The 12,991-nt window shown below is 37.6% G+C and overlaps 1 protein-coding gene across 9 annotated transcripts in view; it reads left to right on the top strand.

The window, feature by feature from the left end:
- The window catches only part of NCOA1 (nuclear receptor coactivator 1), a 218,218-nt gene that overhangs the window by 16,668 nt on the left and 188,559 nt on the right, over positions 1–12,991 (top strand). The window contains exon 1 of one of the 9 annotated variants that reach the window (XM_061433135.1): positions 3,248–3,491. The exons of the other annotated variants lie outside the window; for them this stretch is intronic. The gene's annotated coding sequence lies outside the window, so the exon portion shown is untranslated. Of the gene's footprint in view, positions 1–3,247; positions 3,492–12,991 lie in introns of those variants that run through there. 9 annotated transcript variants of the gene reach the window in all.

Genomic DNA, 12,991 nt, shown 5'->3' with positions numbered 1-12,991 from the left:
CTGCAACTTAGATGTCTTTAGTGGTTAGATTCCTTAATTTTCCTAAGAGCATATTAACCTAATTCTGTACTTGATTGGCTACAAAAGTGTATAGTCTACCTGTAATTGGCAGTATAGAATAGCTAGTATGAATTCACTTACATTGCTGCCTAATTCTTACCAAACACCTAGTAGTCAGAAACAGGACTCTGAAAATTGCATTCACACATTCAATCCACTGCGTTAGAAACAATCAATCTTCACTTTCCCATTCTGTTGTTTTCCTCTATTTCTTTGCTTTGATCGCTGAGAAAGGCTTTCTTATCCTTGCTATTCTTTGCAACTCTGCATTCAAATGGGAATATCTTTCCTTTTCTCCTTTGCTTTTCGCTTCTCTTCTTTTCACAGCTATTTGTAAGGCCTCCTCAGACAGCCATTTTGCTTTTTTGCATTTCTTTTCCATGGGGATGGTCTTGCTCCCTGTCTCCTGTACAATGTCACGAACCTCCGTCCATAGTTCATCAGGCACTCTGTCTATCAGATCTAGTCCCTTAAATCTATTTCTCACTTCCACTGTATAATCATAAGGGATTTGATTTAGGTCATACCTGAATGGTCTAGTGGTTTCCCCTAACAACAGAATGGGAAAGACTGAAGATCTTGTCAAGAAAATTAGAGATACCAAGGGAACATTTCATGCAAAGATGGGCTTGATAAAGGACAGAAATGGTATGGACCTAACAAAAGCAGAAGACATTAAGAAGAGGTGGCAAGAATACACAGAAGAACTGTACAAAAAAGATCTTCATGACCCAGATAACCACAGTGGTGTGATCACTGACCTAGAGCCAGACATCCTGGAATGTGAAGTCAAGTGGGCCTTAGGAAGCATCACTATGAACAAAGCTAGTGGAGGTGATGGAATTCCAGTTGAGCTATTTCAAATCCTGAAAGATGATGCTGTGAAAGTGCTGCACTCAATATGCCAGCAAATTTGGAAAACTCAGCAGTGGCCACAGGACTGGAAAAGATCAGTTTTCATTCCAATCCCAAAGAAAGGCAATATCAAACAACACTCAAACTACTGCACAATTGCACTCAAGTCACAGGCTACTAAAGCAATGCTCAAAATTCTCCAAGCCAGGCTTTAGCAATACGTGAACTGTGAACTTCCTGATGTTCAAGCGGGTTTTAGAAAAGGCAGAGGAACAGAGATCAAATTGCCAATATCCGCTGGATCATCGAAAAAGCAAGATTCTGCTTTATTGATTATGCCAAAGCCTTTGACTGTGTGGATCACTATAAACTGTGGAAAATTCTGAAAGAGATGGGAATACCGGACCACCTGACCTATCTCTTGAGAAACCTGTATGCAGGTCAGGAAGCAACAGTTAGAACTGGACATGGAACCACAGACTGGTTCCAAATAGGAAAAGGAGTATGTCAAGGCTATATATTGTCACCCTGCTTATTTAACTTTTATGCAGAGTACATCATGAGAAACCCTGCACTGGAAGAAGCACAGGCTGAAATCAGGATTGCCAGGAGAAATACCAATAACCTCAGATATGCAGATGATACCACTCTTATGGCAGAAAGTGAGTGAGTGAGTGAAGTCGCTCAGTCGTATCCGACTCTTTGCAGCCCCATAGACTGTAGCCTACCAGGTTTCTCCATCCATGGGATTTTCCAGGCAAGAGTACTGGAGTGGGGTGCCATTTCCTTCTCCAGAGGATCTTCCCAACCCAGGGATCGAACCCAGGTCTCCCACATTGTAGGCAGACGCTTTACCGTCTGAGCCACCAGGGAAGCCCTAGTGAAGAAAGTGAAGAGGAACTAAAAAGCCTCTTGATGAAAGTGAAAGAGGTGAGTGAAAAAGTTGGCTTAAAGCTCAACATTCAGAAAACGAAGATCATGGCATCTGGTCCCATCACTTCATGGGAAATAGATGGGGAAACAGCAGAAACAGTGTCAGACTTTATTTTTGGGGCTCCAAAATCACTGCAGATGGTGACTGCAGCCGTGAAATGAAAAGACGCTTACTCCTTGGAAGGAAAGTTATGACCAACCTAGATAGCATATTGAAAAGCAGAGACATTACTTTGCCAACAAAGGTACGTCTAGTCAAGGCTATGGTTTTTCCAGTACTCATGTATGAATGCGAGAATTGGACTGTGAAGAAAGCTGAGTGCCAAAGAATTGATGCTTTTGAACTGTGGTGATGGAGAAGACTGTCTTGAGTCCCTTGGACTGCAAGGAGATCTAACCGGTCCATCCTAAAGGAGATCAGTCCTGGGTGTTCATTGAAAGGACTGATGTTGAGGCTGAAACTCTAATACTTTGGCCACCTCATGTGAAGAGCTGACTTGTAAAAGACCCTGATGCTGGGAGGGATTGGGGGCAGAAGGAAAAGGGGACGACAGAGGATGAGATGGCTGGATGTCATCACCGACTCGATGGACTTGAGTTTGGGTAAACTCTGGGAGTTGGTGATAGGGAGGCCTGGTGTGCTGCGGTTCATGGGGTCACAAAGAGTCAGACACGACTGAGCCACTGAACTGAACTGAACTGAATCTTTACTTGAATCAAGCCAGAATACCAGAGAGATGCATATATTGATTGCATTGTTTTAGACTGGGGTAGAATCACTTTTACAGAATTATTATTGGTGTGATGCAGTCTGCTTTTATTGAGGGCCATTAAAACAGTTTTATGAAATTTACGATCTACAAGTGCTCCTCTTGTAGAATTGTTGTGAGGATATTATCTCCTGTGTCTCAGTGCCCTTGTTGATGTTGTAACTATTGCTACTACTGTTAAGGTTAGCTGCTGATCCAGAGGACTAAGACTGAACACAAACTTAACTGATAGTTAATGGACAGATACTGCTCTTGGCTGATAGCAATTGCTTCTCTTTTCCCCAGAGGGAGGCAACTTTATGGATGAGGGGTGACGTCATGGTTATGGCCCTGGAGCTAGATTTACGGGCTTGAATCCTGGCTTTGCAACTTCCTAGTTGTGTGTTATTTAGCCTCTTGCTGCCTCAGTGTTCTGAGGCCTCATCTATAAAATGGGGATAATAATTGTACTTATCTCCACAAGGTGGTTGTGAGAATTTTGTGACTTTAAGCATATAAAATGCTTAGAACATGTCTGGCCCAGGACACATGCAGAGAAAGTAAGGTGCTGTTATCCGCTCCCCCCCACCAATTTTTAATTGTGTAAGATGTACATAACATAAAATTTTAACCATTTTTAAATATAAAGCTTAAGTTGCTGTCATTGTTATCATCATCATCATCATCAGAACCCATGTAAACATGTGTAGTAATTTTTTCCCCTCAGGTCTGGGTACCAGGACCAAATGCGTTTCCTCTGAGCAGCTAGTTGGCCTGTATTACAGAGCCATTGTGACGCTCACAAGCCTTGGTGCTCCCCTCTGCAGGGTGGCTCAGCCAGGCGTGCGGCGCCCCCCACAGCTGCATAAGGCCTTGCGGCACACAGTTGGTGTGGTAAGCTTGCATCTGGCATTATCTGCTTTTCTCCCTCATTTTCCCTTTTCCCCCTTCTTGTCCACTTCTCTCTTTTTAATGTTAATGCATTCTTTGAGCTGTCTCAAATCTTTTTTAGAATAATATGGAAATAAACAAGAAATCTTCATTCAGCATGTGTCCATGTTGAAACTTCAGACAGATTTTCATTTCATTTACCTTAAGCAGGGCTGCTTCTTGATGACAGGGAGGTGCTCTAATTCTCATTAAGATATCTCCAGTCACATCCTAGCGTTACTTCTGGGGAGGTCCCTATTGACAGCTAATCTTGTTGACGGTGTGGGTTTTTTTTTAAGCTTCAGTCACAAAAGTGTTCCTTCCTGACTTTTCTTGTTTGTTTTTTCCCTTGGCCTTTGCTCCAGCCTTCTCTTGTAGATTTGGGGGTTGGGGTTGAGGGGGGAGAATCATTTTAAGAACTTGTAGACTTGTAGTCTTTAAAAATACACATCAGAATGAGACTTTCATCATACATGTAGTGTAGGAAGAGTAAAGGCTATATGTGTTGTTTTGATCTTTTTTTAAAAACCAGAATGCTAGGTTTATTGATTTACAAAGAGAAAAAAGAAGTGTCCCAAAGCCTAAAATATTCCCATATATTCTGGAGATATCACTAGCATATTCTCTTCCTCAAGCAGAGATGTATAATGGGGCCGATGCTATTGCCTTTTTGGAGAGAGAATTTTAAAAAGTTTTTTTGACATCAGAATTGATTAAAATGTCTTAAGTCCTTTTTTTTTTTTTAATTTGTAGATTCCTTCTCTCTGTCTCCTTTTCTCTCTTCCCCCCTTTCTTTTTTGTCTGTTGAAGAACCTGGGTGGTTTGTCCTATTAGAATTTCTTACAATCTGAATTTCTATTGAGTTTAACGTGTTTTTCTACCCTCTTTCCATTCTGTAAATTGGTTATTTGATATAGAAGGTTGATAAAGGTTTCATCTGGGGGGAGGCCAGATGACTTTATAGATGGTATTATGAGACACACATAATGTCTAGTTGTCTTTTTGTGATGTTATCAGCTGTGAGTATTGCTATTGGCTTTCTGTTCTTAAAATCCTAAAGTAGTCACCATGGTGTCTCAATGAGAAAGAGGAAGCATTGCCTGGAAATAGTGCCATCTGCTCTGTACAGATAGGACCCCTGGTGATCATTTGAGAATGAAGCAGTTGTTGTGAAGACTCAAAGAAGACCTACTAGGTTTCAGTCTTGAGTTCCTTGTTTAGGAGCTGTTTGATCTTGCATAATTAATAACAGCAATAATGCTAGCAGCAACTACCATTCATTTATTGCTTATTTTACACCAGGTTCTGTGTTTGGTGCTTTATATGTGTCATGTAATCTGATCCTCATAAATACAGTGTAAGCCAGGTATCTTTATTTTGCAGTTCACTTTGTGAGAAAAGTAATGAAGGGATTCAAGCCCTGCGTGACTCCAATCTTGTGCTCTTAATTGCATTGTTCTTCCATATCTGTAAATTGGGGTATAAATATAGCTGCCTTATCTAGCTTGTAGGACTAACGAGATATTGTGTATGAAAATGTCTTGAAATATAGATGTAAAAAGGAGAAGTGTGCTGGACTGACAATACACAGGGCAAGGTGGACAGTGGAGGCCTTTCCCTTTGGAAAGGTAATAGTGAAGAGTCAGACATGACTTAGTGACTGAACAACAAGTAATAGTGAGAAGTTTGGACGGAAAGAACCCTCTGGTCATTTTCTGTTTCCATTACTATGGCTGTTGACACGTGGGAGAGTTTCCTTCTCTTTTAAAATTGACAGTGATAGAGGTTTCATATGTGGTAAATGTCACATGTCAGAGGTCGCTTAAGAGTCTCTGGTGAATAGTGATGTCTTGATATTACCCCAAGGGCCACATGTATAGGCTTCGTACAGATATTTTTAACTTGAGAGACAAGAGTGTAGTCACAGTTCTTTTTCTAAAAGGTTAAATGCTTATTAAAAGTGGAGGAAGCATTAACTGAATTTGTAATGTTATATTTCTTTACTTAGGGTGTTATGTATGTTAAACTTACTTTATGCAGAATGCCTTTTTTGTATGTCTGAAGTATTTTATAATTAATAACACCACTAAAGTGCTGAACAGTAATAATTGCATGTGTAATAGACTGAGAGAGAAATAGATGTGAAATTAGTTCCTTTGGGTCTTACCTTCAGTACTTCATTATCAATTACAATAAGTAGTTATTGAGTACATGGAGAACTGTGTTGAGAAGCGGTCTATGGCCATTTCCAGCTCCATGGCAGAGGGTGAATTGATGACTGACATCTGCCTGGGCCAGACATGCAGCGTGTAGGGATACATGCTTATTTTTTGCTACACGTTTGTAATGTGTTTTTCAGAAATCCTCAGGCCTTGACCTGGACTCATTTTCTTACTACTGTGCTTCTTGCATTTCTTCTGTTACTTTGGAAATCATATTGCCATACTATATTTATTATGGTGAAATACCTAGGATTTCATTGTGATATTCCCAATAAAGATTTCCCATTTATTTATTTATTATTATTAGTTTTTGAAGTATAATTCACATACCATGAAGTCACTTATTTAAAGTATACAGTTCAGTGGCTTGTTATATATTTGAAAGTTATGTAACTATCATAGCTAATAGCAGACCATGTCACTCCTCCTTACCTCTTCCCCCACCAACCCCTCCCACATATCATAGGATCGTAATATATAAGGTTTTGGTATGTGGCTTCCTTCACTTTGTATATTTTCAAGGTTATTCATATTGTGGCTTGTATCATTACTTCATTCTTTTTTACGGCCAAATATTATTCTGATGTATGGATGTGCCACATTTTATTTATTTGTTAGGCTATTGATATATATTTGAGTTATTTCTACTTTTTGACTAGTGTGAATAGTGCTGTTATTAACTTTTATGTGCAAGTTTTTGAATGAAATATGTTTTCCTTTCTTTTGTTTATATACCCAGGAGTGGAATTGCTCCATCATATAGTAACTGTGTTTAACCTTTAGGAACTACAAAACTGGTTTCCAAAGTAGCTGAATCATTTACATTCCTATCAGCAGTGTATGATGGTTCTGATTTCTCTACATCCTTGCAAATAGTTGTGAGTTTTGATTCTAGTCATCCTAGTAAATGTGAAGTGGCATCTCATAATTTTAATTTGCATTTCCCTAAAGACAAGATGCTGAGCATTGTGTCATGTGCTTATTGGCCATTTGTACATCTTTCTCAGAGAAATGTCTGCTACATCTTTTGCCTGTTTAAAAACTTGGTTCTTTTTTTATAATTTAATTTTAAGAATTCTTTACATAGTGGTCCTCCTAATCATGGTTTTGCTTTCAGCAATTTCAGTTACCTTTGGTTAACTGGCCTGAAAATACTAATGAAAAATTCCAGAAATAATGTATAAGTTTTAAATTACACACCGTTCAGAGTAGTGTGATGAAATCTCGTGCTGTCCCACTCTTTCCTGCCCAGGATGTGAATCATCCCTTTGTCCAGATTATCCTGCCCATTAGTCACTTGGTAGCTCTCTTGGTTATCAGATTGATTGTTGCTTGTGTTTAAGTAACCTTTATTTTACTTAATAATGGCCCCAAAATGCAAGAGTAGGGATGCTGGCAATTTGGACATGCCAGAGAGAAGCCATGAGTGCTTCCTTTAAGTGAAAACATGCAAGTTCTTCACCTAATGAGGAAAGAAAAAGAAAATGCTGATGTTGTGAAGATATACGATAAGAATAAATCTTCTATCTGTGAAACTGTAAAGAAGGAAAAAGAAATTCTTGCTGGTTTTGGGTCACACCTCTTATTGCAAAAGTCGCAGCCACAGTAGATGATAAGAGCTTCGTTAAGGTGGAAAAGGCATTACATTTGTACAGTAAGATATTTTGAGAGCTAGTGACCATATTCACATAACTTTTATTCTAGTATGTTGTTATAATTGTTATAACTTGTTATTTGTTATTGTTAGTCTCTTATTGTGTCTAATTTATAAATTAAAACTCTATCATGGGTATGTAGGCACAGGAGAAAACATAGTGTTGAGATGGCCAAAAGGTTGATTTGGTTTTTCCTGTAAGATGACTCTAATAACTTTTAGTTGTCTTTAACTTCATTAGAAACAGTTTTGTCAGATTGTATTGTGACAGCTGTCATAACAGTATGCATTAAAAAAAAAGCTTAGCAGAATTGGTGAATTTCTGTGAAGCCATTTTAATAGTGAAATGAGAGGAAAAAAGCTACATTTTCTGGCATATTATGCTTTATTTTATCAACTGAAATGCAAGAAAAGATTTGCGCAGTGTATGGAGAAGATGCTCTGACTGACTGAACATTTCAGAAGTGGTTTGCAGTTTCATGCTGAAGATTTCTCACTGGATGAGACCTTCCACGGTCAGGTAGACCAGTTGAAGTTGATAGCGATCAAATGGAGACATTGAGAACAATCAGTGTTGTACCACACGAAGATAGCTGGACATACTCAAAATATCCAAATCAAACATTGGAAAAAATTTGTGGTTATGTTCATAGCTTTGATGTTTGGGTTCCACATAAGTTACGCAAAAAAAAAAGACCAAACAAACCCAAAACAACCCTTCTTGCTGGTATTTCCACATGTGATTCTCTAATTAAATGTAACAAAACTGTTCTGTTTTTAAAGCAACTTATGACAGGCCATGAAAAGTGGATTCTGTACAATAATGTGGATTGGAGAAGATCGTGGGGCAAGCGAAATGAACTGCCTCCCACCACACCAGAGGCCAGTCTTCATCCAAAGAAGGTGATGTTGTGTTTACAGTGGGATTGGAAGGGAGTCCTCTAGTATGAATTCCTTCCAGAAAACTAAATGATTAATTCCAATAAGTACTGCCTCCAGTACAGACCAGCTGAAAGCAGCACTTGATGAAAAGTGTCCAGAATTAGTTAACAGAAAATGTGTAATCTTCTATCAGCAAGACCATTAGCAAGGCCGCATGTTTTTTTTGATGATCAGGCAAAAACTGTTACAGCTTAGCTGGGAAGTTCTGATTCATCTGTCAGATTCACCAGACATTGCACCTTTGGATTTCCATTTATTGTGGTCTTTACAGAATTCTCTTAATGGAAAAAATTTTAATTTCCTGAAAGACTGTAAAAGGCACCTGGAACAGTTCTTTGCTCAAAAAGATAAAACGTTTTGGGAAGATGAAATTATGAAGTTGCTTGGAAAATGACAGAAGGTAGTGGAACAAAATGGTGAATTGTGAATATGTTGTTCAATAAAGTTCTTGGTGAAAAGTGAAAAATGTGTCTTTTATTTTTATTTAAATATTGAAGCAGCTTTTTGTCCAATCCAATGTATATAGGGTTTGGTATTTTCTGTAGTTTTAGGCATCACTGGGGATCTTGGAACACATCCCCTTCAGATGAGGGGAACTACTATATCTTCTGGATACAAGTCCTATATCAGATAAATGATTTGCAAATATATTCTCCCATCATGTTTTTGTAGTTTTGCTTTCTCCGTGGTTTCCTTTGAAACAGAAAAATTTTTAATTTTTATGAACTCCCAATTTATTTAGTTTTTATTCTTATGCTTTGATGTCATAGCTAAGAAATCCTTGCCTAATCCAAGGTTATTAACATTTATGCTGTTTTTTTCCCTGAGAGTTTTATAGTTTTAGCAGTGACATTTGGGCCTTTGATCCATTTTGAGCTAATTTTTCTATATGGTTTGATATAGGTCCAAGGTGGGCTTTTTTTTTTTTTTTTGCTGTAGAGATAAAGCTCATTATCTTTTATATATATATATAATGTATACACACACATACACGTCACTGGGACCTTCTGGTTCACCTCACTGGGTAAGATTTTAATTAGTATGTGATTTTTTGCCACTTCATTAGTCTCACCTCTGACTCCTTGCTAAAGAGTACTTTGTTGGTTTTAAATGTAGTTCTTTTTTCTTTAACAAAGCCATATTAATATTTGCACTAATCATAGACTGTGAGAATGAGGAGAAGGCTTATTGATTGTACAGTCCAATCTCTTATCAGAGTAGATCCCTCAGTGTTTGTGAAAGAAGAGCTCCCAGTTTCCTCTTCGACACTTTCAGAGTTGGTTAGCTCAAGAGTGTGTTGCACTATAGAGAAGTAGTTACATTGAGAAATCTTACCTAATCAAAAGTAATTTTATAAATAAAAAATGTTCCAGAGGGAAAAGGCAGTTAGAGCCTTGACTGTTTTAAAGAGTTGTTTTTCCTGTAGCAGTTTAAGTTAAAAGGTGTTGGTGATTACATCATCTTAAGGACTGAATTTTTGTCTCTCATCAAAATTCTTATGTTAAAGCCCTAACCCCCCAGTGTGTTGGTATTAGAAGGTGGGGCCTTTTGGTATGAGAAGGTGGGGCCATGAAGGTGGAATCCTCACCATGGGATTATGTCCTTATAAGAAAAGAACTGAAAGCTTAGCTTCTTGTTCCTAGCATGTAGGGATATAGCAAGAAGGCAGACGTCCATGAACCAGAAAAAAGGGCCCTCTTGAGATATCAGATCTGCTGGAACCTTCACATGGACTTGCCAGTTTGTTGGTGAAGCTACCTGGTTCATGATATATTGTTATAGCAGCCTGATAACTCAGGCTGCTATAACACATCATAGCCCACATCATAGCCCACAGTGTTTATGGTTAAATGGGAGTGTTGTATCCACCAGCACAGTAGGAAAATACGTACATTCCTAAAGCAGTTCAGTTTAGCTTTAAAAAGCTCTAATGGTTATAACGTTTATTCTTTTATTCGTCTGGAATGTTGCCCTTGGTAACAAGTCCTCATTTTATCAATGTCCTCTTAAAAACCTGGAATCTAAAATTAAATTCAGTACTTCACTTACGTGTGTAGTAGTACAAAGTATGGTTGACTGATAATTTTTTGTTTTCCCTTTTATTTAGTATAACCCATAATTAAGCTGTTTTTGGTAACCATATCCTCTTTGGAGCTCCTGTTGAGCTTGTGACCAGGTGAAACCCCTGTTTAACAAGAGTTGCTAGGCTGCATGTCCCATTTTTTTTGAAACACCAGAGTTGTTATAAATGTTGCTTTACAGCTCCAGATCATGTGGGCTCTTCTCTTATTGGCTCTGTGACCATAGCCAAGTCACCCAATTTCTTTGACTTTAATTTTTAAAATCTGCCAAATGGGAATAATACCTCCATTTTTGCAGTGTTATTAGGGATATAATTAGATGGTTTGTGCATATGGCTCTCACACTCCCTGATGGAAATAGGTCTTGTGAAAACAGTCTTCTGTCATAGGCTTTACTGGCTTTACTTACTCTTGGTCAGGTATTAACTCTGTTAAATAGAATCCACCCAGTTCAGATCTCTATATATTCTGCATGGATAAGAAGTATTTCAAATATTCAGAAAAGAGTAAAGAATAGTAGAAGAATCATTCCATGTACTATCCATCCAACTTATAACTTAACTGGTTCTTGGATCTTAACATTTTCCTCTATTTGCTTTAGATTTTTTTTTTAAAGAAGTAAAACACTGTGGGGTTGAACCCTCTGTGTACCCGTTTCTTTCCCACCCCCCTTCATTCCTCAGAGGTAAATACTATCTTGAAGATGTTTGTTTTCATAAATAATGTAATTGTTTTGCATATTTTTAAACTTTCGATATACACTATACTGCAGTGCACTCTTGCAGTATGATTTTTTTCCTCAACATTTTTCTGTTGCATGGCTGTACCATAGTTTATTTACCTTTTCTCCTTTGGTTGATTATTAGGTAGTTTTCAATTTTTTTTTTTTAATCATTAAACAATGCTGCAGTGAACTTTCCTGAACATGTTTCTTGTGAATATGTTTGAGATTCTGTAGAGAGAATGTAGGGTGTGTTTGTGTTTGTATAGGATTGGAATCACTGGTTGAATAGTATATGGCTCTTCAGCTTAGAAAAGTAATAATGGCATTACTTACTAAAGAATACCAATTTAGACATTACTGTTAAGAGAACAAGAGTTTTACTGTCCTACCTTTCTTCCACCAAGTTTAGCATTATCTGAAATGGAATTCATCAGGTTCTGCATGGTGAGCAGTTACTGGGTTCAGCAATTTCTCTGGTCAGCTCTAGAAGCACTTGGTATGGGTAAAGAGACATTTATACATACTGTCAAAGGAAAAGGCTTCCGAAACCGTGTGGCTCAGGATCTGTGGCTAACTCACTCTTATAAGGCCACTTGTAGTTCATTTGACCAGTTTAGTTGAAAAATAGCAGATTTTAATTTTTTTAAAACAATAACACTGTCACATAAGCATTGGTAATAATCTTCACTGAAAGTGAAAGTGAAGTTGCTCAGTCATGTCTGACTCTTTGCAATCCCATGGACTGTAGCCTGCCAGGCTCCTCTGTCCATGGGATTCTCCAGGCAAGAAGACTGGAGTGGGTTGCCATTTGCTTCTCCAGGGGATCTTCCTGACCCAGGGATTGAGCCCAGATCACCCGCATTGCAAGCAGACTCTACCTTCTGAGCCACCAGGGAATCCCATAGTCTTCATTACCTATATTTTACTTGATTAAACTCCATGTGGAGCAAGTAAGGGAAGCAAGATTCTAGTCTCTGGCAATTGCGGCTTCAAATGAATAACATAAACAGATTAATAAAATTAGTATAAGATATTTGATAATAAAATATAGATATAAATAGTTAAATTTTAATGAGTTAAGATTTTGACATTGAAGGACATCTATGGTCATTTAATACAAAGTATGACTAAGTATAGTACATGCATTAATATATAAAAATAGTATGAGTGTCACATGAATCTGCAAAGTAGTTATATTAACTATTATAGTTTAAAGATAGGGATGGTATAGATTCATTGGGTTGAGTCAAGTGTGTAAGCCGGAAGTAAGAGTGCTTATCACATCTTGACCCTTGCTTGAACTCTGGGCATCGGAATAAGTTATAGCTGTCAAATCTAACTTAGCATTGAGAAAGAGCTTATCTTTTATTTTTAAATATTTAGTATTAAAAACATGTTTCTTGTGAAATTTCTGAATTATTGAAGGTGCATTTAGAAATAATTTATTTGGGGGACATTTATTTTGGCACACTTTTTAAAATTTATTTCTCCTTGGTATTTTGAGAATTAGAGTGATTCATATTATATGACTTAGAGGAAAGCTGTCTGCTCTCTTGATTTCTTGATTGCTTGTTTTTGTCCCCTTATGTTACAAAAGGAAAATGGACTATTGAGGAAAATAGGGAAAGAATTAAAGAGTAAAAGGGAAGAGGAAAAAAAAAGACACAGAGCAAGTAAAACAAGCAAGTAACTAACCATATATAGTCCTGTCTTTAGACAAAAGCTGTTAATAGTTTGGTGAACTTTTGCAAGTTATAGACTTAAAATTATAGATTTATATTTTTATTCAGATTTTTGGGGTGTCTTTTCCAAAGCAAGTAACTGTTCTTTCATTCATTGGA

This window comes from Bos javanicus, chromosome 11 (assembly GCF_032452875.1).
Source record: "Bos javanicus breed banteng chromosome 11, ARS-OSU_banteng_1.0, whole genome shotgun sequence".
Classification (NCBI taxonomy): domain Eukaryota; kingdom Metazoa; phylum Chordata; class Mammalia; order Artiodactyla; family Bovidae; genus Bos; species Bos javanicus.
The sequence above is the reverse complement of the archived record's forward strand: the minus strand, read 5'-3'. Positions and strand labels throughout refer to the sequence as shown.